The sequence below is a fragment of the Hibiscus syriacus genome, unplaced genomic scaffold (genome assembly GCF_006381635.1).
Source record: "Hibiscus syriacus cultivar Baekdansim isolate YM2019G1 unplaced genomic scaffold, ASM638163v2 tig00112114_pilon, whole genome shotgun sequence".
Classification (NCBI taxonomy): domain Eukaryota; kingdom Viridiplantae; phylum Streptophyta; class Magnoliopsida; order Malvales; family Malvaceae; genus Hibiscus; species Hibiscus syriacus.
In genome coordinates this window covers 835,005-852,158 of record NW_024063255.1, presented here as the reverse complement: position 1 = coordinate 852,158, position 17,154 = coordinate 835,005, and the positions used below count along the sequence as shown (strand labels likewise).

Here is a 17,154-nt window from a genome sequence, read left to right as displayed (position 1 = left end):
AACATATTATTATCAATAAAAAATGCATAAAAAAATTTAAAAAATGAGAGTGAAAATTTTAAGGTTGACTACCCCACCCACCCTCTTCGATCCATCATTGTGGTGAATGATATAACTAGACTTGTGTTATCTATTTACAAATATAATTGAACTTGAAAAAGACGAAATTTGAAACTTATGTTTTAGACCTGACTAGGCTTTATATAATGTTAATAACATGCTTATGATCGATCTAAACCCGATCCGACCTATCAACATTTATATACCGTGTGTACTCCATTAACAATTATTGTAGCCACAGATTTTTATTTGCAATAATAATAGAACCAACCTCATATCCCCGTTCCATACCGATTAGGAGACGAGTCATTTATCTGGAGGATCGAATCGAGTCACGAGTGCTAATGGGGTAAAATTTCTTTCATTTGATCTAGTGCATCTGGAGGTATCTCTCTTCCTGGGATCTGGACTTTTAGAAGATTAATGTACCTGTTGAAACAACAGCATGATTCGTCGTTAAACCAATACGGAAATATTTAGGTTCGACTAGGAAAAGATTAGTCGATACTACTAACTCTGCACGTGTAAACAAGTGCCCGTGCTCTGTCACGAAGGCAAGCAAGGCCTGTAACCATATGGAAAGAACAGATAAATCTGTAATGGCGAAAATTTTTCATTCGCTAATCACGAAAAGGAACTACAAGTTCATATATCTTGCCTCGAATCTCATATTTAACAGTTCGTAATAGGTTCGAACGTGTTCTAACTTCTGCTGTATAGCTTCACCATAGATTGAAGGGATAGCTGCATGAGACTAATGGGAACATAGATTGGATGCAAGGCCAGAATCAGAAGAATAAATCTGAACCATTTGGGTTTTGACAGTATGACTTGGAATCCAAAGCTTGAATTCCGACATATCTGCTGGAAATAAAGGGACATACTTACCTGTTATAGAGCAATTGAATTCCGACATATCTGCTGAACTCCGAACAGGTTGATCGATTTAATGTCGACCAAAGCCTAATCAGAAGTATTCTCCGATCGGTAAGAGGAGTAAAGTAGGTGCTATTCTATACTAAATTGGAACAAATATGAATAGCCTGCAATTTAGAGTCAGTTATCTTTACAATGCAAGTCCAACCTTAATGATTGCATTTGCAGCAATGCTACATATTCCACCAAATATGTAACTCCGCTTCACCCCGGCAACGAAAGGCGCAATTTCTTCATCCCTGCGTGTTATCTACACATGGAGAAAACCGAAAAGAGAATTTGAATGATGATGACGAAGTTATAATATTCATTAAAGCAAATAGTTGGAGAATTCGACCTGTGCAGCTAATAAAATAACAAAGTCATCAGGCTCTTCTGCATCTTGATTTTCCAGGTATTCCCTGTATGTCATTTTCTGTTTAAGCCAATACTGTGTGGTTAGTTACAGATGCTTTCACCAGTCATTCGTTTCTAAACTTTGCTTTTCTGACCAACCTGCAGGTGGAAAATTGTCTCCAACTGCATCTCCACCCGTAGAACTTTCAAGCAATCGATTGCTAGTTTTCTGAAATCGTCTGCAAACAACGTCAGAGCCTTAGCAGGGGAACTGCTTGTTCGGCTAGGCATGCCATTCTCCACTTGATTCGCTGTTAGTGGCATCACTTGTACAAGTCTACATGTTGCATTAGTTATGTCTAAAATGTAAGAAACAGCAGAAAACTTGCGAATAGGAAGTTCCCGAAAGCATAATTTTTTATCATGACATGTAACTAATCGCATAAGGATCTGCTCCATTAATAACATGAAGTGCAAAACTGATATACCACTCTTTTTATCCACGTAGAGCAGGACAAGAAGGAAAAGAGAACACATTGAGATATAGCATAACATTTTAATTTTCATCGAGAGCGAAGCCTCCCAATGATCATGACTCCTTATACCACAAACTTTCACTGGATCTATAAGTACATGATTGAATTCTTAAGTGACAACCTACTTGGAAAAGGTATTCATAACTCATTCATACATGTCGATAAACGTCGAGATGCACATTCCGGAATGGAAAAGGTATTCATAACTCACTCGTAAATGTCTATAAACATTGAGATGCACATTCTGGAATGGAGGGAATAGATCGCATGCCTCGTATTTTATACACTACTTTTTAAAATCCATTTCGCTTCACAAATTGCACAATATATACAAATACCAACTGAAGTGAGATGAAAGCACTTGCCTTTCAATTGAATCTGCAACATACTCCAATGAATCACTCAGGGATGCCAGCAAAACAAGTTTATGGTTCTCACGTATTAGATTCTCCTGCATGTGGGGATGTGGTAAGATAAAAAAATGAACCACTTCAAATTGATACTTTGAGAACACAAAATTATATGAAAGATGGCACCCTAAGTTTCATTTGCAACTAAAGCTCAAATGCATGTGAGATGTGTACTGCTTAATAGGACGCAAATTTAAGAGAAGGTCACTCAGTTCTGATTCAACATCAGTGCTTCTTGCATCATAAGCGTTATTTCTCGCATTTGACTGAACAGATGCTTTTGGTAAACATGCACTAGCTGGATCCCTTCGCATCAGTTTATCAATATCATGCCTCCCAATTATCATATAACTCTGTTTCTCAAGAACTGCCTGAAATATTAACAAAATGTTCAATGAATTGTTGATTACCATATACATAGTAGAATTGAAAGAAAAGATTGGAGACCACTTCTACATTTTATTGTCACTAACAATAATGCCAAGCATTAGTTTCAACTATCTCGATCAAATATTTTTTATAAGAAGCATGCACACATCTGCTTCTAAGTTTAACACAATGGCATAACATACACAACGTGTGGAGTCAATTTTGAGTGTCTTATTTTCAGTTTGATCTTTTCAGATTCTTTTGGTACTTAAGTCTTTTGGAAACTTCTTATCAATAAAAAAAAAATATCATCACTCTTCTTTAGCAGGCTAATTCTTTTGCCTTGTTTCAACATTGTTAGTCTGTTTCCATCAGTATTATATACTAAAAGAGCTGGTATGGCTATGAGCTGTTATAGCCACCGTTTAACCATTATCTGTGCCCAATAAATAGAATTCCACCTAGTCACAGAATTATATATATATATAAAAAGAAAAAAACAGAAAGCCCCCCACACACCCTGAATCCTTATATAAGGTTTTCTTACTTCATAATTTTCAGAAAATGGACGCAACAAGACCAATTAGCACTGGTTACACACACAAAATAATAAAAAAATGTAGGTTAGAAGCAAACGTAAGGAAAGATGTGTATACAGAAGAATCCATACCTCCGTGTATGAGGTACGACATCTTTCAAATGTTCGCTCGATGAAAGTTTGCACATGCTTCATAAGTTCAGAAGCAAATTTAGGCATTGCTTGAGCCCAACCAAGAATCTAGAGTTCAAGTAAAGTTTACAATTAGGAAAAAGAAAAGGCTGGAATGGATGTGACCAGATTACAAAGCCTCTCATATCCTGAAACATGTATGTAAGATGTTCAAGACAGCAAAGAAAAGGAAGAAGCTAATAGTCACTTGTCGAAAAAGAAATTAAATAATATAATGAGATCGAAAACAAAGAAAAATAAAAGTTTCTTCTGAAAATAAGAAGGATAAGATATGCTTGCCTCTTTTGCTAAGAAATCAATGGCCAGAAGCCCCTGCAAGACTGGTCGACCCTTCTCAATGGATGAAGCATATGAAGAATTGGGATGTGTACGTGGCCGAAATGAAGCTGGACCTGTAAACAACATTTTCAGGTAAACTAAGGAGAAGAGGGAACCAAAACTGGAGAATCACATATGTGACGCAACCGACAGTTTCGACCATTTTTGAACCCCACATTTCTGGAGACAAATCCACCCGTCACTTGCAGCATGGCTCTTATTATAATCTGCTTTCTAATATGAAACTACTCCACTTCATTACTCAGAAAGATGGATATGTAGATACTCCTTCGTCCAATCCAGTAAATTAGTACCGAGCAATCTACTAATTACATTGTCACTTTATTCAAAGTAGCATCTCATGCAGTTTTATTTCAATACATTTTTAATTATATTGTGCCAACAATCTTAACGAAGTACTGACTCACTAATACTGGTAAAGCAAACCTAGCTTAGCATCTATCAAACTAGATCTGACCGCTCCGTATCTTTCTTGTTATAGCCATCATAAATTGTCAAATATTGAAATTGCCAATAGTATATGATACATAAAAAATGAGAAAGGTAAACAAAATTTTTAATCAATAAACACTTAAAGCAATTAATATGAAGCATGGATTGAAATTTGCCAATTAATGACAGGTGGGACATAAATGGTTTCGGAACTTGCTTGATATAGCTTGTTGTATGCTTTTCCGGTAGTCAACAAACATGGTTGGTAAAAGGTGATCTTTCACAAAGTTCTCCAAAAAGGATAGCAATCCTTCATTACTGCAATCATAAATTTAACGATAAAAAAATCAATGTCAAAGTTACAGCTCACTTGCAGTTGGGCCACATAATTTACAAATTCCACCTGGATTAGATGAAACTACCAAAATTTCCAACCTATACACAACATCAAATTTATAGAAACCTAAATGTGATTAGGAAAGCACTCAAGTCCATATCATCATGATCCATAATATATATTCAAACTAGAAATAATTACAAAAAATTGGGATATGAAATAATGGAAAACATGCAACAAATAATTCCTAAAAAAATATGGAAAATCCTCGTCTAAAGATAAGGAGGGGTGGGGGAGGGGGGACAACTTTCACTAAAAGAATTAACATGGATAATGTTTAAAGATGCCACAGCAAAGAACAAGGCTGAAATCATTTGGAAAGTTAGTAATCAAATCACTGTGATAAGACATATAGAAACCAAAGGGTTGTACATTTTCCCCCTTCCACATCCCACTTCAAACCCAAGCATTGCAAACAAGAGATCGGAAAAATGAATAGCATGAAGTGAGAAATTGAAACTACCTATATGCTTTACCTAACAGTTATCCTTAAATACTTATCATATCATTCACAAGAAGTGACCCTTCTTTGTACCACATGCAAGCTTAGAATTGAGACTTACCCATGCTGGGAATACTTATTCGGTAGCATTGAAGCAATCCTATCTGTAAACTGCGTCACTCATCAGATTAAAAAAGGCCATTTACAGAACCATCTATGAATCAGAGTCACCAACAGCTAAAAGCACACTTTAGGCACTAGAACCCTTATATATTCTTGGGCGTGGGTGCATGATAAGCACTCGCTTAAGTGAAGTAAGACGCAATATGTATATGCGTGTCTACAAGTATATGCATGTGTTTCTCTGTATATATGTATAATAAATTGATATAAAATCATGATAATAAACTCTATTGAGTGTTCCAGTTTATCTACAACATGCAAAATATTATTTGCCAATATGACTAATATGCAAGATCTCCTTATGGTCTCATATTTGTTGTTGAATACTTAAATATTGAGAAGTAGAGTTTGATGATATGCCCTTTGTTCCTAGTTATACCTAATGGAAAAATGTTTAAAATAACTAAAGAGAACTTTAATCAGGCATATTTTCTTAGGCCTATCGCCTTACAAAAATGTACACCTAAGCACACTAGGCTTGTGCCATCAAATGCATCTTGCCCAAAAGGGTCCAAGGCACAATGCGTATGTGCACACCTTGACAACACTGCTATGAACAATGTTATAAAGAATATATTTCAAAGCATAAATATTTGATTCTTATGGTCCCAAACCTGATGAACAGACCGGTATATAGATGCAGCTAGATAAATGCCTTGCTCAGGCAAGACAGCCGCAGAGCCATAACCTTCTTGTAGGACATTGGAACCCTTCTTACTCCATCCTTGGCGAATAAAATCAACTCCTATTAGGGAGATGTTTAACAAATTGATTATGTGAAAAAAAATTGCAACTACAAAAACTGGAACAGAAGAAAGAAAGGGAAGACAAAAGTTTCCAATCGCCACACAAATAAAATAGAAATCATAAATGGCTGCTGCAAAAAGAGAGGAAAAAAAGGAAAGAATATCTATTAAATCAGAAGAACAAAAAAAACCCTACACAGCTGCTTGCTGAAATAAGCAACTTGGGTTAAAAACTGAGATCATTTTAAAGAACCAAACCAGTGGCTTTCCCCCTGCCAGCTAAACATAAATACTTCAAATGAAAATTCCACTACCATACGAACTGTCAGTTAAACATAAGCAGGAACCATAGCTCTACAATGTTTAGAGGGAAAAACAACAAAATTCTACCACATACTTTTTGGAAATGAGATGAACATCGGTTGATTTATGTTTCTTGTACCATTTCTATTTTCTCCAAAGGAAATTCCCGTAAGGGATGAACCCTCATTCCTATAATACCAAAATTTGCTACAATTGTCACTCTAAGGACTTTAACTCAAATAGTCAAGCTCACCAGCATAAATTTTGTCTAATTGGATAGGCATAAAGCTTTTATTGGTTGATTAATACTTATAACCACAATAATGAAGCAACACCAAACAATAAACTAAAAGTGAGGAGAACAAATAATGTAATATATCAGATTAATAACTTTATATAAATCACGAGGAAATGACTAATAATAATTTAATAAGTTTGCAGTAATTCTACTTTAGCGTACCCTGGTTAGGAGCTGACGAGGTACCATCTGTGAAACGGAAAGAAAAAGTGAGGCCATCTTCCTATCCATCACTGTAACCAAAACTATCAACTTTCAAGCTTTCATGACAAAAGTGAGCAAAAAGAAAATTAAGAGGCAAATTATAGCGGTTATAATGGTAAAACAGGGGGGAAGCACTAGTAATGGTACATAATGTTAGGCATCAAATCTAAAACCTATAGACTGTGGGAGAGAATCCCGACCTAATATAAAGCCACTGCAAACTAGAGCCTTAACTGACAAGGGATAAAACCAATTAATACTCCCCCTCATCTGTAAACCAATATTAACAAACAGGCCTAACATGTTCATAAAAACATAAAGGGAAATACATGACACCACGAACTTGGGCTTTAATATTTACTTAAAAGCGTCCAACCATAAACAAAATGGCTATAAAAGGAGATGCACAACTTGAATGTAGATCACAAAAACCGTAAGACTTAACTGACGTGAGATAAAACCACTTAAAAAAAATAAAACCACAATTTGTAGACTACACAAAAGAACAGATGGACGAATGCTAACCATTTCGACTTCTCATTTATAAACTGCCGTAATTATGACAAAAATAGTATTCACATTTGCAATAACTACTGTTCTGGTATAAATAATTACGACAACTGAAGCCCATAGGCTGAACTCTGAAAATATTCTGACAGTGGACATAGATGGAAGCAGAGATGATGCAAAGACATACTTACATCGAAAGAAATAAATTGGGAGAAAGGATAGCTACTTAAATATCCTCTTAACTTATCATATCTGATATTGAATAGCATCACATACTCTTTTTGTCATTCAATCGTTACTCAGCATTTCAGACATACACAATATTTGACGAAAAGTGGATAATATTATATTTCTGTTGATAATTAAGAATAATTTACCACACCAAAAGATATATGCTAACTTAGGGAGCAAGCTATTTAAAAAAAACATTAGGGAGCAAAGTACAATTTATATTCTCCTAACTTGCTGTTGTGGAAAGTTGCCGACAATTAGGAATTTTATTTCACTTAGAAGTTTGATTTATTTTATGAGATAAAGTTTAATTTATTTATATTGTACGATTAGGATTAAGTTTCTTAGGACATAATACAAAGTTTAGGAGATAAAAGTTATGAAGAAAAGAAACCTAGTAGGACTCTAACTTGTAACCCATAGAAAAATAGGTTGTGTTTTCTGTTTTTTCAACGAGAATTTTGATTAGAGAATTTCTTTTTCTTCTCTCAATGTCTCCCTTTTTTATTCTCTCAATTTCTCACAGCTGCAATATGACAATAAGTTCATAATAGCTTATAAACAAAGAGAACTGTACTATGGAAACTTCACTTCGATCAAACAACTATTCTAATAACTAATGGAAGGAGCGCAAAGACATCCATTTTTATTCAAATGAAAATAGAGACAAGATAATGAAAATTAAATTCTAGTTGGATTTTGTTAGAACATGCAAGGAGATAATTCTCAAGAAAAGATGCAAAACAAAAAATACTATCAAGTGGGCTAAATGAAAAGGAGGAAAAAAAACTCACTTCAGGCAGTCTCATCCACAACCATATCCAAACTTTATACTATCACACTTCACTACCACCATGAGGTTACATTCAAACTCTTCCAGGGAAAATCCTATATAACAATTCTGAATTCCTCCAACACCGACATCATCAATATTTACAATCTCTCTCTTTACAATTAACATCATGCCGAGATTATGAATAGGCCTTATTCTCAGTGATCTACTAAATATTATTGAAGCAGTTACTCTTTCTCATCCCTTCCTAAATATGAGAGGAGATTTAAATGGAAGCCAATGTCCCACCCCACCCGCCCTCCCACCCAAAAAATAATAAAACGAAACAAAATAAACATTTCAGGTAAGTGAAACATGAAAATACGTTATCAAAGTAGAGATTGATCAATTGAAACTATGACTGAATCCTTACTATATCTCTTTCTCCAAGTATTATCACAACAGACTCAGTTACTTGCCTCTTTTCTTTGGTCGCAAGCCTGGCAGTTTGTACAGCAGCGTCTGCTGCTGCAGCCTCAGGGGTTGCTCGAAGAATCTCGCATATGAGTTGTTGGCATTCACTCTGTATCACATAGTTGGATAAAGAAATGCAAATTGAAGAAATAAAAAGTCTAGAAGTTATTGGGACGCCATTCTAAAAAGAAACTATATCAATATTAAAGCACTAGAAAAGATAAATGACCTGTAAAACTGTCAATGAAAAGCCAATACTGTAGCCTCCAGTAACTTGAGATGCTTCAGAATCATAGTTTCCATCTGTTGGCATTGACTTTAGAGTCTTCATATCATTTTGCAGGGAAGAAGACTTTGACTCAATAAGCTCTCCAACAACAACGTGGTTTCCTGACCAATTACAGCTCAGAAATTTAGTTTCAGATTTTAATTAAAGAGTAAATAAAATAGAAAGAAACTGAGAGAAAAATATTATTCAATGTCTCACCAAATATCCGAACAAGAGAGTCCAAAATTGAATCAAGAAGCTCTTTTGCAGCAACCTGTGCTTTTCCTGTAGGAGCCATTACAGGGGAGACAGGGCTCACTGCTAACAGAGTCCCAGCCAATGATATCCCATTCTGATGCTTTTGTTTTAATAATTGGTAGCTTTCTAGCTGCCCCTTCAAAAAATGGAGATGGGTGGTACCAGTTCGAGTGCCCTGGTCAATTTCAGACTTTGAAGAATTTATGAAGTGTGCATGGGCTTTAATCCTGGATGTGATGATCTCATGAACAGTGGATCGCAATCTTTGGCTGTTCATAGGTTTTGACAATCCTTAAATAGATAAACCGTCATGAAGACAAGTAATAGCAAGAGCCGCTTAAATAAAAATTTAAAAATATTACAAATAGTAAAAAAAGAAATACACGAGTATCTGAAGTTCATGTCATTAGTTTGTTAAATACCAAAAGTTCTTAAGAGGGGAAAAAACTCAAGATTACATTCATCATTTCTCATCATGTAAATTAAATCCTTCCTTATTTTATGTTCATGTATCTAATTAAAAGACCATCTCATAAATATCAACGGTAGATCCAAAAAAGGAAAATAAGCATATTAGTATAGTTGTAGAAAACCGTTGTCAGAATCTATCCAAAATCACTAAGAAAGAAACCTTAGGTTCCATTAAAACATATTACTACATAAAGAAAGCAACTAACCATATTAAAGAACCAGCTGCAGCAACTTTGTGAAGCTTGTAGAGGCACTCCACCATAGTCTGCAAATACTTCAACTGAAGTGGAGCATCACTCTTTTTAATTGTTTCCTGAGGAAAGAAGAAACAATTCTTCAATGCCAAAGTTCAGAAAATTTAATTAACTCAACATTATGAGATGAGATAATATTAATTGAAGTATTCATACAAGAAATTCATCTGGAGTGGAATTAAAAAGCCACACTGGGATTTGATTGGATAAGACTCTGCCATCCTTTCCATCACCACCGTTAAGCTTTTCATCATTTGGTTCCGAATATCCATTCTCGTTATAACCATCAGAAGGTGACCTGAGAAAGGAAAACGTGGTGAAACAAATTTAGACAACTGAACCAAGTGTAAAATATAACATTTTAAAAACAATAATAACTAAAATAAGAACCCTGGAGGAAAAAATATAAAAATAAAACAACAATTACTCTAATAACCTCTCTGCACTTCTACACTAACACGCAGAGTAGGCTTCTGATGATTTGCACATAATGAGAACTTAAAATCAACAATAAAATATTGATTATGATGGAGAAAATGTAAGTTACAAGATCCTTAAAAAAATGTTGGTAATTTTACAGGTTCAGAGGTAAAGATTAAAGGATTAAGCTTTTTCTTCTAGTTTTAATCTTTACCTCTGAACCTGTAAAATTACTAACATCTTTTTAAGGATCTTATAACTTACATTTTCTCCATCATAATCAATGTTTTATTGTAATTAAAAAAATCATAAAACTCTACATCACTAAAACAGAGACCTCCATACATGGCAAAAACCATAAAACTCTACTAACCAAAACAGAAATGAACGTTTCTTTCTTGTAATTAAAAAAAAATCATTAATAAGACATTGTAATATCATTGTTAAACATTAAACGAAAAGTCAATTTATGATAAATGGGGGACAAAACTTTAATACAAGACCATACGAAATCTGATACTTAACTGATGTGGGATAATATCACTTAACACTCCCCTCGTGTGTCGCTCATAGGGCATACACGAGAATCTTACTAGGGATTGTCAACCTCACATGGGGTTAGGTAGGAAGAAGATGACAAAATCTAAGTTCTGATGCCATGTTAAACATCCAACCAAAAACCATTGGTCATGGGTGGAGGGGCCCAAGTGCCCAAATTTGATATACGAACACAAAATCCATATATTTAACTAATATGGTTAATATTTTATCCTGATTTCATATCAGTCCCTAACTGCTAAAGTGTTCCATTTAGATCCTTAACCTTTTGATGCAGTTTTCTTTTGATATTTTTATCACATTTTTCTATTAACAATCAAGGAAAATATCCACGTGATAAGGGACTGTCTACATATTGTGCCACAAAAGCTACAACTTAGACATTACTTCACTATTAACCAAAATATATGTAGGCAGGACTAGAATGAAACAGTTCATAGATCGAGGACCAAAGTAAAATAAAAGGCTAAGGACTATGGATGGAATTCCAAACTATTCAAGGGAAGACCCAATAAATGAGGGATTGGTTCAAACTTAAGTAAATAACTGATGTGAAGTTTGAAACTCATAAAATTCTTCAAGAAGATTTTGCAAACAGACAACCAAATTGTGGAAAGCTGTCGTGATTTAAACTAATAGAAAAGGAGTTTTTGTACATCCTAAATTTTAAGTTCTAATTTACGTAGGATTGGATTTTATCTCTTTAAAAGATGAGTTTTCTTAGGGGGTAAAGGTTAAGAAAAAAAATATCTAGTTAAGTTATATTTTTGTAATTCTGAACCTATAAAAGCAGTCTGGTTCTTTTATTTTTAAAGTAAACAATACGAAAATCTCTCTTTTCATTCGAACTCTCTCTTTCTTCTTTTTTGAATTTTCCTTTCTTCTTAGAATATTCACAAATAAGAATTATTAATTTAATTTTTACGATGTAAAACAAGGAAAAGTCAATCGTACATTAAGAAAAAGAAAAACAAATGAACCATCTGGACTTACCCTCCATTTCTTGAACTCAATCTATATGATCCCTGAACAATTGAAACAGCAGTGGTTGTTGGCACTTCGTCATCCTTTTCATGCAGGTCTGATGCAACTAAGCTGCAGAATTTAATCAGCTTAATCCTTAATGACCAAATTTTTTGTTAAAGGGAAATCTTTCCAGAAAATGCTTGCAGGTAACATGTTTAATCAGACATCTCTTTCTTTCCTATTCAATGTCAATAGATGAGAGTCATGAGACAATGCATCACAAAAAGAACATGCCAAGGAAACTTGAGCCTTTAACAGATAGAAATACCTGTATTCACCCTTATTGTAAAGATGTGCAAGCAAATCCTCCAAAACTTTATAGAACAGATTACCATGCAACTTTGTCAGTTCAGATCGAACGTCTTGGAGAGCACCAACCTAGGTAACGATTAAATGCAAGCAGAACCTCTTAATGCTATCTGTAATTTCAATTCTGAAAAAAAAAACTGCTGTCGTAGAAAAGCTGAACTATTTATAAATTTGAGATTTCTTCCATGGCTAGGTTGATTATTTGCTATTTTGAAACCTTCGTTTTATGAACATATGAAATAAGGCATCAATTGTTCCATTTGGGATAAATTTGCAATTAACATAACATCATTGGGCTTCTAGCTTTTAATTGACTTGGCTCCCATATTTTATTTCACTTATTTATGTACGTCTAGATTATTTTGCATGTCAGTATAGTTTCAGACATTTTAATGGTTGAATTTGATTTTTGTTGCATTACATCATTAACAAAGAGGCAAAAGAGGAAATAAGAGAGAGAGAATAGAGAACAGCGTGTTAGCATATCTTCGGAGCAGCACATGCAGTCCAAATGCCAAGTAACAGTCTACTTAATTGAAGGTTAAAACTGTATAACATATTTATTTTAGAGTTTAATGTCCTCATTTTCTAAGCATTGGGGTTCAACTTGAAACAAGGCCTTTTTTTTTTTTTTTGCTTTTTTCTAGATATTTAACAAACCCCTTATGCTAAAAGACATAACCACAGCTGTTCCATAAATATGGCAATTTATTTTGGGAGGCCTAACAACTTACAGATTAACACCTGATCTGTTTATGTCAAAGCAACAAGTTGCTCTAAAAGATAAAATGTAAGAGAAGCTAAAACAAGAAGTTTTGGTAACATTTTAAGCCAATCTAATCTAGGGATCAACAGCAACATGAGTTTACAAAAGTTTCACCAAAAATAAATTTAAAAATAGAAACATATGCACTTCTTGAAACATCTTAAATTACCGATTGAAGGCCCTCTCGCTCAAGCATCAATGCTGACTGAATATGCAATTGAACTGCAGCATAAAACTGCTTCTCTGAAATGAGCTTCTCAATACGTGCAGGAACCTGATCCAGGTAACAAGCAAACTAGGTGATCATCAGATTTACTGGATTAATTGCTGGAACACGAGAAGGTACTGATAGAAGTGAAAGTGACCAAATCTTAATGAAGATAAAGCATGAAAATACCAAGAAAATATCATTTGAATGACATAAATAATGATGAACAAACCTGAGCTATGCCCTCAATCTGATCTAACAAGGAGATTATATGGCGCAATGTAACAGATCGATACCACAACTGATGCAACTGTTTATTGCGTGCAGAAAGATGTTTCTTTGCCTCAGCCAAATCTACCTTTAAGACATCAATACTTTCAGAAGATTCACTGAATAATCGAAAGATCTGAAGAATAAACAGTTAAAAAAAATGTAAAGCTTGTTTTTCCGCTTTTGATTTCAACATATAAGAAGGTAAAGATAAATAGAAAATGGCATTAATCATTGCAGCAAATAATAGTTAACTGAATCAGAATATTACTGGTAATATTTTCCAAAATAAAAATAAAGACAATTTCATGTTTCCTTCTTATAGACTATACAAAAGGAAAATAAGGAAAAGAAATTTATCAATATTCAAGAAAGATAACACCTCATTAAAGTTATCATACCAGAGATAATTTGTTTCAATGAAAATTTATTTATTTAGTTATTTTCTAAGACTTGCTTATTCAGTAATATAATATTATCAATCATTTATGCTGATTATTTATTATGAAATAGGATTAATTACCATGAGTATCCAGTGGGAAACTGGGCATGATATTGATAATGGACTCTCTCAAACAAGATTGGCAATCAAATGCATAACAAAAATCAGATACTAAATCAAGGGAAATCGTTTATATTTCTATGCCAAATGGTGTTTCTTTTCAACAAAAAATTAAGATAATATGGTTCACATGCAATTAACTAAAAGCTAATATTAACAAAAGAAACAAATGCTGTCGATATTTGAAAAACAATACAAGATAAGTTTACTAATATGAAATTTTCTGAACTATACGCTACAGTCCATCCGCTTATATACCTCAGCAACCATCCCTCTTGAAGTAGAAATTATGACCGGATATCATGTCATGTCATGCAATCAAGAAATCATGTCAATATCACAGCTATTGAAATTATCGATCTAGGTGAAAGCCAAAGGCTGCTATTCTCCATGAACATGAAAGTAGGCTAAACGACGGGTCATATCACGCAAGGCCATTCAGTACACAGCAACAATAAAGAAATAAAAAAATTGTAGGCTTTCACAACCCATGTTGCTCCAATGGCTCCTCATTTCTTTTAAAATTTCCCATGTCCGACACTTGGTTTTGACACATATCCGCGCATGGAAAAAATTTAACACTCCCATGTTGGACACATATCTGTATCCCATACTCTCAAGTCTCACCCGACTCCAAGTACCAGAGTTCACAACAACATTTTCACCATTAGAATGTTAAGGAGATTCCAATCACAACGAAAAGCACTTGGGAGGAAAATAATTATGACACAACAATCCGGGGAAACTAGACCAGCAGCAGCCACAACTAACAGTGCCAAGACAAGCATGCTAAGTAAATTCCAATGACAAAGGAAAGCACTTGGGAGGCAACTAAGTATGACGCAACAATACAAGGAAACTTGACAAACAGCCACAACTTGACAAACTTGAGAGGCACGCTGTAAAAGGATTTAACGTAGCAGAATATATAAAATAACCTGAGAATAATTTTGGATTGCTTTGTTGAAGCCACCATGATAAGTGTGGACAACTTCATCTACAACTTCCTCGACAACATCGATTTGTTCCTTTAAAATCTCGAGTTCACCTTCACGATTTCTTGATGTCAAGATACGGACAACATGAGGCAGTGAATCAAAGCGTGTAGCATTCCAACAATCTTCTACTCTTAAAAGCTCTTCACGTAAATGCTATTTTCAATCATAAGCAAACAAAAACCATAACACATGAGTTAAATCCACCAAACACAGCATCATCTTCTTCCCCACACTTCATCAAAAATTTCACCACAAATGCGCTCGATAACAACAAACCAAGCAGCCCACAAATCAATATAATAACATAATTCAAGTAAAGCATCCTATACCAAAACAAATAAAAACCATTATACATTTCCAGCTCCGCCAACCACAAGATGGTTGCCAAAACATGCAACAAATTACAAACCATTTTATTGTTGTTTTATCACTCAATTTTTAGTTTTGTTTGAAAAATGAAACCACGTCAATTTACAAGTATATAAAATTAACCATATTAGAATAGATATCGTTTTAGCCATTTATTTTGTACTAATCAATTACAGTTTTGCATTCCGGAAAAAAATTACAGGCAAAAAGCTTTATAAGCAGAGTAGCAAAAGCCGCAGCCAAACAAAGCTTTAAATCATTGGACTAGAAGAGAATGAATTAAACTTACTTCTTTCTCTTTAGGAATCGGAAATTTATCAAATATCCCCATCTCAAAAAGCCTTTCACTTGTCCCGCACTATAAATATCGAAAAACGCACAAACTCAATTCATCAGAACAAAGTTAATATTATCACCTGAAAAGGAAAATAAGAGGAAACAAATTAGATATATATATATACACTAGCTAAGTCGTTAGAGCTCAGTTCAATAAAAGAGGAGGAAAGTTGAGTTGAATGACGTCTGATAATAACAGAAAGGAATTATAGAATGAAAAATGTATAGTATGCAGAATTTCTTTTACGCTCAATTTTCAATTGTTTTCTCAGTAACCAAACAAGTGACGCAGAAAAGAATTAAAAGCTAAAATTCGAGTGAGACACCTTCGGATCCTGCAAGCTGAATATCAGAAGAGATAAATTTCACGCAATGCGAATCTTAATTACTATTTCTGAATAATGTTTTTTTAAATGCAGAAAATAAACACATGAATCAATAAACACGGAAATGCCAGAGTGATTCAAAGAACGCATAACAATTTTCAGATTAGAAACAAAATCCTTTAACGATAAAACGAAAACGTGCCTTCTGAACAATAAGCGAATGAGTTTCAGTTACCTGCTGGAAAAAAGGATTTAATGGCGAAGAATTTGAGCGATGATCGGATCTGTGAAATATTGATTTATAATGTTTCAAAATCTTCACTCTTTTTCCGTACTGAAAAGAATGTTTCTGCGTTCGTTTCTTTTAGTTATTTCCATTCATATTACTTAAAATTCTATTTATACAATGAAAAATTGTTTTATTTTTTAAATTCATTCATAAATTTACTATATAAATTATCCTTGAGATTCTGATTCGTGCACTGCATATCATAAATGATTGAATGTCTTTGAACATATAATACATTATATTCACCTTAGATTTATCAAAAAAATTAATTCAAGATGAGTTTAAAAATATATAATGAAAAATAGTATTATAAGATTTTTAATTAATTAAAAATAATAATTATTCATCCATATATAATAAAATTTAATTTTTAATTAAAAATATTTATCATGATGCACTATATTATTGGATAAATTTATGAGAATAATATATATAATAATGTAAGACAAAAAAACTCGTATTTAAATAATATGAAATTTAAAAAATATATAAATTAAAATTTATTAATTTTTAGTTTTCAAAGATGAGTTTTGAATTTGATCATATATGTATCAGCCCGATAATCAAAGATAAGTGTAACCTTTTGAAATATTCAGGATTTTAATACCAACGATAGTCTTTAACTGTCCTACTTTATGAACTTGATCAAGTTCAAGATCTGTCTTTAACAAATTAAAATCAATAAATTTTAAAAATACATCTTTTTAAGTATGTTCATTGAATAATTTAAGATAATGTCTATATACAAACATCGTTGT

The 17,154-nt window shown here is 33.6% G+C and overlaps 1 pseudogene; it reads right to left on the bottom strand.

Annotated features, from left to right (window-relative positions):
• Positions 1-209: 209 nt before the first annotated feature.
• LOC120174660 lies at positions 210-16,367 on the bottom strand (annotated as a pseudogene).
• Between the last annotated feature and the right edge of the window lie 787 nt (positions 16,368-17,154).